At 36.8% G+C, this 12,869-nt stretch overlaps 1 protein-coding gene across 1 annotated transcript in view; it reads left to right on the top strand.

Moving 5' to 3' along the window:
- Positions 1 to 12,869, top strand: part of FAM169A (family with sequence similarity 169 member A) — an 85,217-nt gene that overhangs the window by 35,400 nt on the left and 36,948 nt on the right. The gene's annotated exons all lie outside the window — the stretch shown is intronic.

Raw genomic sequence — 12,869 nt, 5'->3', positions numbered from 1 at the left:
CCCAAGTCAGGAGCTTCTTCCGAGTGTCCCACACGGGTGCAGGGCCCCAAGTGCTTGGGTCATCATCCACTGCTTTCCCAGGCCATGGCAGAGAGCTGGATCAGAAGAAGAGCAGCCGGGACTGGAACTGGCGCCCATATATGAGATACCAGCGCTGCAGGTGGAGGATTAACCTGCGCCACAGCACCAGCACCAAAGCTAACATTTTAAGGACAACATAGCTAAGAAAAAGTGCTTAATGCATTTTTTTACTTTTTGAGTAAAAGTCCTTTAATATATTTAAAAACATAAACAACTTTGTAGTTGTTAATTTAAAATTTGAGTTTCTGGATCCTAAAAATTATCTCTACCCTGTTAATGACTAGTGCAGTTTCATATGAGATATTTCAAAAAGTTTGGGGGAAAATGGACGTAAAAATATGTTTATCTTTGGAGCAGAAAATTTAAATCTATGCATAATTTTTTCACAATATGAATTTTCTATCTCTTTTTAAAGATTTATTTATTTGTTTGAAAGGCACAGTTACAGAGGGAGAAACAGGGAGAGATCTTCCAGCCGATGGTTCACTCTGCAAATGACTACAAGGACCAGAGCTGGGCCAGTTCAAAGCCAGGAGCTTCATCTGGTTCTCCCTCATGGGCAGCAGGGTCAGCCTCTTGGACTATCTTCCGCTGCTTTCCCAGGTCATCAGTAGGGAACTGGATCAGAAGTAGAGCAGCTGGGACATGAGTGGTGCCCAAATAGGATGCTGGCATTGCAGGTGGCAACTTAACCTGCTGCACCATGATGCTCGCCCCTATTTTGTTTTTTAAAGATTTGTTATTTATTTTAAAGGCAAAATAACATGGGGCAGGACGAGGGCAGGGAGAGATCTTCATCTGCTGATTTACTCCCCAAATGGCCACAATGGCCTGCGTTGGGCCAGGCCGAAGCCAGAAGCCTAGAATTCTATCCAGGTTTCTCAAATGGATGCAGGGGCCCAAGGATGTGGGCCATCCTCTGCTGCTTTCCCAGGTACATTATTAGGGAGCTGGATTGGAAGTAAAACAGCCAAATACAAACTGGTGCACATATGAGATGCTGGAATCACGGGCTGTGGCTTAACCTGCCACACCACAATGCTGGCCCTCATCATATGTGTTTTCTGTGAAATTTTTGACGATCCATTGTATTTGTTTTACCCTTCATTCAGCTCATTGGAGCAGGAAGAGCCAACCTACCTCCTCTGTTGTGCACAGGCACCCTACACCTTGTCATCACCACAGAACAAAGGCTTCCCTGATCTGCACCTTGACCAAAAGACGTTTCATGCAGACTATATGTTAACTTTTTTTTTTTTTCGATCTCAAATATCCAAAACGTAGCTCTCCTGGTCAGATCCAGTATAACAATCACACTAAACTCACTGTTGATTTGAAGAACATTTGTGACTGATACTGGAATCTCATAATTAGAACACATGTGTGATGAGAGTTTGTGCATAGATTAAATAAAAAGAAGACATTTTTTCCCCAAAATAAAAATTGTGATATATTTAAAATGGTTTTGTTTTGGGGCTGGCACTGTGGCGTAGCAGGTAAAGACACAACCTTCAGTGCCAGCATCTCATATGGGTGCCAGTTCAAGTCCCAGTTGCTCCACTTCCAATCCAGCTCTCTGCTATGGCCTTGGAAAGCAATAGAAAATGGCCCAAATGCTTGGGCCCCTGCACCCACTTGGGAGACCCGGAAGAAGCTCCTGGCTTTGGATCAATGCAGCACCAGCCGTTGCAGCCAATTGGAGAATGAATCAGTGGATGGAAGACATTCTCTCTCTCTCCTTCTCTCCCTCTCTCCCTCTCTCCCTCTCCCCCTCACCCCTCTCCCCCTCTCCCCCCTCCCCCTCTCCCCCTCCCTCTCCTTCTCTCTCTGTGTAACTTTGAATTAATTTCAAATAAATAAATAGATCTTTAAAAAAATTTTTTTTAAATGGTTTTGTTTAATAGTAAATTTTTTTTTTGTGGTCTGTAGTATGCCACTTTAGTATAAATTTGAAATAGAACTAATGATTTATTTAACTCCAGAAAGATATTATTTATACCTGGGGAGAAAAAGACATTTTCATTGGACATTGAGTGCTGTATTGCATAATGGGCAGCACATTGTTGGTTTTAAGTGTTTTAGTGTTTGGAATTGAGGTGTGATTTAATTACTTCATGCTCTATTTTGTATGACATTGTTCCTATGGGAGTTGAGGGCTTTTTGCTTCTCATTCTGGTTCCAGGGGAGTTTTCTACCTGAAGCTAATTCCTAGATACTTGGAGTACACTTTACTTTATACCTTCTCACTGGGGCCTTACTTCCTAGGAAAGACATAGCATATTAAAAGGCATATAGTTAAATTAAAAGGCACAGCATTCCATCTTCCTATTTCTGATGATTTTTTGACTCTAGGAGTGTTTTATGTGCCTCCTGATCTCCTGGCCCTGGCCTCTAGTTTTGCATATTCTGTATTTACCTTGGTTTTATGTCCTTGAGATTTCTACCACTTTTAGTATCTCCCATACTTCTCTACTAATTGCTTTACATCCTCGCTATTTATTTCAGTTCTTTTCTGGCTCTCAGCTGTCAGATAACAGAGAAATTAAGTATGTAATCAGTAACCATTTAATTCAGCCTGAAAGTGTGTTTTGTATAAAGACCCAGACATAATTAAAATATTTTGGAAGAATTGTCCAAAACAAATACTAACATACTTTGTGATAGATTTTTTCCTGATATAAAAGTTACACTCAAAACAAAAAGATAAAAGCTTCATTAAACAGATTTGTAACTGAATGAAGCTCTTGTGAAGTCATTATTTATGATATTTTTATTAAATAGCAAATCAGTTAATAGGGCTAATAAGGCATGAAATATACCTGATGTGTGAAAGTGAGGCTTTGTTTATGAAGGCAAATCTTATTTACAGTACAGTAAAATTCAAGAAACTGTATAAATTTATTTTTGCTGAAATAGATCACTATTAGGGACTTAACAGTTTGTTTGCTTTTTGGGTCAGGTTGTTATGTTACAAAGGTATTTTTGGTTTTTAATTTTTTTCTACCCTATTTTAATGTAATGAGCTCACTAATTTATGCCTTTAATAAAGGCATATTTCAGTTTTCCTTGTTTGCTAGAGCATTTATATTTCTGAAAATCTCTACCAAAGCATGGTATTTCAAAGTAGTCTTTCTGATAATGTAAATTTCTGGTTTTTTTCTTTTTCTTTTTTTTTTTCAAATAAAGTAGTGTTTATTTTGCAGTTGAAGAAGGGCTTCGGAAAATAGTTGCTTGGTGATCCTGAGTTTATTATATTATACCGATGGTCAGCACTGGTTGCTTAATGTAACTATTTTTTTTTTAACTTTTATTTAATGAATATTTCCAGTGTACAGCTTATGGATTACAATGGCTCCCCCCCCCCCCATAACTTACCTCCCACCCGCAACCTTCCCATCTCCCGCTCCCTCTCCCCTTCCATTCACATCAGGATTCATTTTCAATTCTCTTTATATACAGAAGATCAATTTATCATATATTAAGTAAAGATTTCATCAGTTTGCACCCACACAGAAACACAAAGGGTAAAATACTGTTTGAGTGCTAGTTATAGCATTAAATCACAATGTACAACACATTAAGGACAGAGATCCTACATGAGGAGTAAGTGCACAGTGACTCCTGTTGTTGACTTAACAAACTGACACTCTTGTTTATGGCATCAGTAATCACCCTAGGCTCTTTCTTTTTTATCCTTGGTGATACATTCCTTTTTTTATTATTATTATTATTAATGTGAATTTACAAAGTGCAACTTTTGTATTGTTGTGGCTTTCCCCCTCCCGCGGCCCTCCCCTCTCCCACTCCCTCTCCCATCCCACCCTTCACTGAGTTTCATTTTCAATTACCTTCATATACAGAAGATCAACTTAGTATATACTAAGCAAGGATTTCAACAGGCTGCACTCACACAACCGCACAAGGTATAGGGTATTTTTCTACTAGTAGTGTTGTCTTTAAGTTTCATAGTAAAACACTTAATGTAACTACTTCTTTCATCAAGTATTTTTGACAGAGAATCTAAGAGGGGGCCAACATTTGATCCTATGGTTAAGCTACCACTGTTGATACCCTCCTCCCATATTGGAGTGCCTGAGTTGGAGTCCTTGCTCTTCTGTCCATTCCAGCTTCCTGCTAATACACACCCTGGGAAGCAGTGAGTGATGGCTCAAGTAGTTGGGTCCTTGATAATTCCTGGCTCCTGCTGCCACCTGGCCCAGTCCAAACTGTTGTGGGCATTTGAATAATAAACAGCTGATAAAAAATCTCTCTGTCTGCTTGTCTCTTTCTCTCTGCTCTTCAAACAAAATAAAGGAATAATTCTGGATCTCCTGTTCCTATCTTGTAGCATCTTTAGTTATAATGACTGGCTCAAATCTATGTTTAAGCTCTAGGGAGGTGTGGGTACAAAGAGAAGCAAAGTGTTTTATAATCTAAACAAGTACCACACCCATCACAAGCCCAAGAAAGTGAAAGCATTCATTAGAAATTTAGAAATATCATGAATATTCCCTATTCTTTTTTTCTTTACAAATATCCCAAGTCTGCTGATGAATCTGAACTTGAAGAAATTACCAGTGATTTAGTAGGAGCAGTTTATTCAACCAGACCCTTTTATTGTTTGAAATTCCACTACTCTTTAGCATACTGTAGAATTCAGAAGTTATCTTCAAAAATCAAGACATAATAACATATAGAAGATTTGAGATTTGGGGTTTAGTTATAATGTTACCTTAATTTGTAAGGTTTTCTTCAAGATTTATTTACTTATTTGAAAGGCAGAGTGAAAGAAACAGGGAGATACAGATACAGAAAGAGCTCTTCCATCTGTTAATTTATTCCCTAAATGGCTGAGCCAGGGTGAAGCCAAGAGCTGGGATCTCCATCCAGGTTTCCCAGGTGGATGGCAGGAGCCCAAGCACTTGGGCCATCTTCACTGTTTTCTCACATTCATTAGCAGGGAGTTGGATCAGAAGCACAGTAGCCAGGACTCAAAAAGCCCTCCAATGTGGGATGCCAGCATTGCAGGCGGCCCCTTAACGCCTGCTTAACCCACTGTGCCACCAATGCCAGCTACTCTAATTTGAAAGTTTTTTAACAATTTCTTTGGTTTTCATTCTTCCTTAATACAGAGTGAGTTAGGTTTGACCAACTGATCACTGAGACTTCTGGCTCTGGAGTTTTCTGAATATGCAGCCAGAAGTCAAAGTTTACATGGACAGAAATCCATGATCTCAAGACTGAGTTTAAATGAGAGGGTTGAATGTAAGAGAAACTTAGATCTTAAAGTTGCAAGATTGTGATAGTAAAGAAAAATTTCTTTCCTGCTGTCTTGGGAAGAGAACACTCAACAAAAGTACACGTATAGAGAGTGTTTTATAACCTAAACCTCAGAGCCTGACCATAGGTCATTATTCTATACACATGAAGATTATTTTTCAATAGATACAGTTATAAATTCCATCTCAAAATTCTCTAGCAATCCACTTATCTATTTATACTTAAGGTCAATTGCTTTTATGGCAAATCATACTTTGTATTTTATTTTCAGTAAATTAAAGTCTTTCTTAGAAATTATTATCTATGTTTCAAATTTTGGCATCATCTTCTTTTTATTCCCTCTAGAAACAGTCTGTGAAGCTTGGATCCCATGATTAAGAAAAAAGAAACGTGAACTATATAGTCGTAGTGATAGGTGCATCATTGGTATCAAACTGGGATGTAGACAGTTTGTTGAAATAATGTTTCAAAGTTTTTTTTTTTAAAATAACATGTCTACTTATTATGTTTCCTAATAATAAACAGCTATTTTCATGTATTTCTCATAATCTTCCATCCATTTCCCTTACAGTCCACTAGGATAGTATTTTTTTCTGTAGTTGTCCTTTCTACTTATTTGGATATATCACATCTTCACATAATTGATAGTTACTAGTCACCTCAGGCTGTCAAGTTTGGTTTTCATTGCACGTGTCATTTTGTGTGGACTTCTAGCAATAAATCATGAATAGAAATAAAAGACATTTGTTGAGCACATCATGATGGGCACCGAGGAGTTACGCTTTCTTCTTTTTTATATTTGTTTTACAGTGATCTGTATTTTGAAGTCAAGTTACACTGTAGCTATTCTACTATAAGAGCTTCTTTTTCTTTTCTCATGTTATTCTGTGAGAGAGATTCTGATCTGGTAAATTTTTCTGATATTGTGCTTCTTCACTTTTTCTGATGACTCAGTAGATTAACCAGATTGATATAACATTATTCCTGATATTAGAACCCTTATAAGTGCTGCCTCCATCAGACTTAAATTACAAAGTGATCTTTATTTTCCATAGTTCTTAAGGCTGGCAAACGTCTTATGTAATTGCAAAGGAATTAATTCTTTCCTTTCAGGTATTATCAGATTTTAACGCATAATTTTTTAGTAGAAGATTGCTGTAGTATTACAGGAGCAGTGATTGACTAGCTCATTAATGTCTATGTTTGGCCCTTTTAGGCTGATTTTAATAAAGTTGTGGTGTTGTAGAAGCTATAATGCCATAGAATCCCACCATCTTCTTACTTGTTATCAGTGTGAAATTTTGTCATGTGCCCAAGTTTCCCGAACCAGGTCATGATAGACAAGTGTTTATTATCAGTGTTAAACCCAACACTGTTGATTCCTTTGGTCTTAGAATAGGTTCTGATAGGGGTCTCCTTAAAACTGGAATGTAGAAGGAACTATTCCTTATCAGTCACAGATAGTGATTTATCAGGGCAAGTTAACTATGAAATACAGCAATTAGCGAGGAAAGTCTATGTGTGAGCTTCAAATTTATGGTTCCTAGATACCTCAGGCAGATTTTAGTTTTCTGTAACTGAAACTATGTACAGAGACTTGACTTACTACTCTGGGACTGAAGTTGAGTAATCTTATTTTGAAATCTTTATTTTAAAACATTTATTATCAGGGCCAGCACTATGGCATAGCAGGTTGAGCCATTGTCTGCAGCACTGGCATCCCATTTGGGCACCAGTTGAGTCCCAGCTGCTCCTCATCTGATCCAGCTCCCAGCTAATTGCCTGGGAAAGAAGCAGAGGATTGCCCAAGTGCTTGGGTCTCTGCACCCATGTGGGAGACCCGGATGAAGCTCCTGGCTTCGGACTGGTCCAGCCCTGGTCTTTGCAGCCATTTGGGGAGTAAACCAGCAAATGGAAGATCTTTCTCCTCTCCCTTTATGTCTCTCCCTCTCTTGCTGTAACTGACTTTCAGATTAAAAAAAAATATTATCAAAATAAACATATTTGGAATTGGTTATATTGAAACTTAAAATTATATTTTGTGATTTAAATTCTTAGAAATATTATATTCTTGATAACAATTATGTGCTCAGAACTTTTGTTTACTAAATAATTATTTTAGCAATAATAATGTTTTAGGGCATATATGTTGCCAGTAGAGTGAATGGCCTCATTTTCTGAATTTCTAGATATTTCACATTATAACATCCTTGACATTCATAAATTAATATTTTTCTGTTGCAACCTATTATTTTTGTTAACTTTTTAAGTATAATTCCAAACTAAGTATGTACATAATATGCCTTATAATTTCCAATACCAAATTTTTATAAGTTAATTATGGGTATTTACATAAAAGTTGTACCTAAGGAGCAACCCAGAATTTAATTTAAAATTATTTAGAACTAATAAAAACTTATTAAGAAAAAATAAGAAGAGTTAGATTATGAAAACAGAGACCATTGCTTTATTTAACAAAGTTTTACTACTTATTGAGTTTATTTTTCTTCTGGAGATTCAGAAGGAAAAATAGTCTATCTCTCCTATAACTATTGGTCACAACATCTGAGTGGAAAGTTAGGAAAATAAATACATAAAAATGGGAAATAGACTATAATAAACAAGTGAATCTTTGAATTATTTGGCTTTGTTTTCTCAAATATAAATATACTTGGAAACTACCTAACTACAATTTTCTCCCTTAATTCCTTTTATGTAAGAATTGTAGTCCAAATTTAAAGAAAATAATGGTTTGGTAGACAAGTCTCTGGGTATTTCATTTATATTTTAGCACAAAATTAACCAACTCTTTATCATTGTATTTCAATCTTTAATTTTCTTTAGTAGATTAAATATATTAGGAATATATTTTAGTCATCTTTTGTTGCAGTGAATTATAGATCTCACAAATAGAATGAATTATAGTATTTCTTTTGTTCTTTTTAAAAATTGTATTTATTCGAAAGTCAAAGCAATAGAGAGAGGGAGAAACAGAGATCTTCCTTCCACTGGTTCCTTCCCCAGATGGCTACAATAGCCAGGGTTGGGCCAGGCCAAAGCCAGGAACCAGAATTCTATCCTGGTCTCCAGCGTGGGTAGCAGGAGCTAGTTGGGCCATCCTCTGCTGCCTTCCCAGCACATTAGCAAGAAGTTGCATTGGAAGCAGAACAGCTGGGACTTGAACCAGCACTCTGTGGCTAAACCCACTAAACCACAACAGGGGTCCCTATTTTATTTAAAACAACAACAACAAAAAAAAAAAAAAACCAGACTGCTCTTCAGTAGCATTTTACCTTGGAAAGATGCCTGGCACTGCCATTTTCTTTTTTCAGATAAATAAATTAGTTAACATCTTTTAAATGTCAAATTTTACCTGTTATAGTAGAATATCTTCTTGAGTAAAGAAAGGCACCTCCTCTTCCACCCTTAGGAAACCATTATTTCCAGGTGAAGAGTAACAAAATCATATTCTCTACATTGCAAATCAAGTGTTGAAAAAACTACATGCAGACTAACTTGAGCTTTTAACCCACTTATCTTTTAGATGAAAATCTTGATAAGGATTCACGAATCTTTAAAAATACTTCACTTCAAAATATTAGCAAAGTTTACATTCCAGAAAGCTGCACTTTGTGGAAATCATATTTTCTCCAGGTTTTTAAGGGATCATGACTTTTCCTTTGTCTGTCTAGATCCCTTATGAGTTTGTTTTATGCTTACCGTTTAAAAGTCATTTTTATTTTCTATTCATTTGAGGAAGTAAATGGCACTTTTATGGTTTTTGCACATGTATATAAATTCATAAAATGTGGGCTTGACAACAAATAGGGGACAGATCTGTTTCTTAGAAGAATTGCAAATTACTTCCTGTCTTGGAACACAGATGCTAATTCCATAAATGTCTTTGTGATGGCAAAGCAGTAAAGGTCTAAAGGACAGCACTTGATGAAAGATAATTAAAAACTTTAAAAATTGCAAAATCAGGTATTTGATAGTCTTTTCATAGGAGGACTCTGTGTATAATGAAAAACTTATTTATAAAATCAGCTCACAAAAGGATGAAAATTTCAGAGAAAAGCTTCTTGTGACACAAAAGAGAGCATAAAAGAATTAAGAATTGTTTTAAGCCAAGAGTTTACAATAACTGCTATACTGAGTATTATATTTTTAGATCATTCGTGACACTATTCAGGAATTTGTTCACCTCAGACATAGAACTTTGTATCCAAAGTCTGCCTACAAGTTTCATTCGTAACTGAGGATTCAGTCACATCTGTCCTTTTGCAGATTTTACCCAGAATTTGATAATAAAATTTGGATGGCACATAGAGGAGCTTAGTTTGGCAGGGAAGTGAGTCAGGCCATGGCCACAACACAGATGCTTTGGTTAAAGATGGAGAGCCAAATGCAGGCACCAGCCTCTACTCCCACTTGTAACACTACCAAAATGACAGCAGAGACATTTTTTAAAACACAAATCCAAAATGACAAGCAAATAAGAGGAGAGGTAAGAGGAACACATGTTTTTTTTTTTTTTTAATCTGGAAAAAGGGTCGATGTGTGGTAACTAAATTCTAAGAGGTGCTCATGTGGGAGACTGTTCATATTAGAGAACCTCAAAAGATTCAGTTATTCTGACACCGGTGCTTTGGGAGGTGGGCTATAAAGGAGGAAGACTGATTGCAAGTTCCTTTTCTAGTGCAGCACAGCTGAACATCTGCCCCAGGCTTGTCCTGGGAACAGGCATGCTCCTGAAGATACCTAAGACTTTCAGGTCACAAAGTTTGGCCCAGGGGAGTAAATTACCTTCTTTCTCCCACTTTACAAAATGAAAATATATCTCATGCAACCTTAGGCCTACCATGGTTTAAGTCATCTGGAGACAGGATCTCTAAATAGTTTTGTAGTGGTGAAGAAAGTGACTTAATGTAATGATTAGATAATATCCTTTGGCAAGTCAGGTGGTTTCAATTTATTTGCTTAAAAAAAAAAAAAAATGAAAGGGGATAGTGTGCCTGAACAGTCATCAGCAAGATGGCTGCAGCATCAGTTATCCTCTGGCTGCTGTGCTTGCCCTGGGGCACACAGGGCTTGGGGTGCAAGCATCCACAGAGAAGGTCACACACACCGGTCAAGTTCATGATGATAAAGAATACAGGAAAATTCAGCTTGTGGATTGTCAGAAAGAGGTGAATGCAAACTGTGCCACAGATGTGATAGCAGAGCAGCCTGTGAGTAGTGTGGAAAGTCTTGTGATTGCCTGTGATCATAGCGGTCTGGCTCTTGGGCACCCGGAGGTGTACTTCAAGTTAGAGGAACAAGAACTGGGACTCGGGTCCCAATGGCACCATCACCAGGGCCGGAACTCTGCACAGGAGCACCATGTTGGGGATGGAGTTTCTCAAGACCATGGTTCTGTGTGGGATCCAGTTGTTAATGTAAAAAAAAAAAAAAGTTTTTAATTGAGTTATCAGATGCTAGGTTATTAAAAAGTTTTTTTCAAATAGATCACTGTGTGACTGATAGGTGGCATATAACTAAGGATGCTCACAGAATTTAGTAATACTGCTATAACAAGGTTTTTTATTCTCATATTTGGTTCTTAAGCATTTAAGTCTATAAAAATGAATGATTAATGTTGAACCCTGAATTTCTGGTATTCTTAAACAATATTTTGTTTTAAAAAATAACGTCCATTTCATTAAGAGATATTTTTAGTAAAAAGTTTTACTTAATAGCTTTTTTCTTCAATTAATTTATTTTTATTTATTTGAAAGACAGCTGGGACTGGACCAGCTGAAGTCAAGAGCCAAGAGGAGTTTCATCCAAGTCTCCCACTAGTGTAGCAGGGCCCCAAGCACTTGGATCATCTGCTGCTGCTTTCTTAAGCACATTAGTAGGGAGGTAGATCTTAAGTAGAGCAGCTAAGACTAGAACTGGCACTCAGGATGCTGGCAGCTTAGCCCCCTATGGTACAATGCCAGCCCCAATAGTTTTCCAAATATATAATGTTTTGATTCATTTTGTGCTCATAATGAAAGTCAAGAATTTCTTTTGGAATAATACTTAAAACATTAAAGTCACAAGAAACTTAAAAATACCTAGTTTGGTTTGAGGTGTTTAACTAGGCGGGGGGGGGGGGGGGGGGGGAGCCTCAGCCAGATCATCCTACTGGGAAGCTAATGGTCAGCAATTCCCACCAGGTACAGAGATCTTCTAATGACACTTTACTGTCTCATTCTCAACTATGAATAGATATCCACAGAGAAGGAAAGCTGATTTAAAATGGAGATTAAAACATAAAGAATAAAAAGCTATTTGAAGGAGACAGACAGTGCAAAAATGACAAAAGTCTTGATATTTTTGGAAAGATAAAAGTAGTTATTGTGTTTGTGAAATGAGAACAAATATTGTAAAAGAATGTTCATAGAGCACTTGGAAACTAAAAATTCAATATAAGGAAGATAAAGTTGAAGAAATTGTTCAGAAAGGAGAACGAAAATAAACTCTTCAAGTGATGGAAGATAGGGGGTCAGTCTAAAAATATATTTCAGATAGAACAGAAAAAGTGGAGGGTAAGACATTACCAATGAAATAGTTCAAGAAGAATTCTCAGAGCTGTACAATATGCCTTTCCAGATTGAGCATTCTGTGCATTGAATTAAAAAAAAAAAAACCACATAACAAGGTAGATTATTGTGAAATTCCAAATATCCATATCTCACCTTCCCTGGGTGAGAGAAAGATTTGTACAGTAGGACTAGAGTCAGAATGATAATAGATTTCTTTGGAAAATAACACTTTAAGATGCTGTGGAAAAATTATTTCCAATGTAATACTGTGTCCAAGTTGTCAATGAAGTAAGTAAGTAAAAGAAGGAACTCTCTGGATGGTATATTCCAAAACAGTTCAGCCCTAATGTACTCTTTTTAGGAAGCAGGAAACTTAAGTAACTAAATTGAGAAAAGTGTTGGATCAGGGTACTACAAAAGGAGGAAAAAGGAGATACCCAAAATTAATCGCTGTGCCATCATTCTGGAGCTGTTGCCTCAAGTATGGTAGCCACTAGCTTTATGTGGCTATGTAAGTTAAAATTGAATAAAAACTTGAAATCTAGTTTCGAATACTGACCACATTTTAAATTCTCAGTAGCCAAATGTGGCTCCGGGCTACCTCATTGGACAGAGTAGATATAGAGTATTTTCTTCATTATGTTAAGTTCTTTTAATACTTTCTAGAGATTGGTCTAGAGTGCGTTAGGAAAGAAGACTCTAGGACATTGATTCAGGAAAATGAAATTGATAGAATACTTGAATGTTTGATCTTATCAAGATAAGATTTGCACGGCCATAGAAGACTATGGGGAATACGTTAGAAATAAATAGTAAGGCAAATCAAAAAGCAGTGAAGGAAAGAAGAAATAATTGTATACTCTGTAGCTCAGATATCAAAAGTGTTTACATAGTCATGAAAGTTGATCTAACCAAAATTACGAATTACTGTTTTGG

The sequence above is a fragment of the Lepus europaeus genome, chromosome 15, assembly GCF_033115175.1.
Source record: "Lepus europaeus isolate LE1 chromosome 15, mLepTim1.pri, whole genome shotgun sequence".
NCBI lineage: Eukaryota > Metazoa > Chordata > Mammalia > Lagomorpha > Leporidae > Lepus > Lepus europaeus.
Note: the sequence above shows the minus strand (reverse complement) of the source record. Positions and strands in the feature narration are given on the sequence as shown.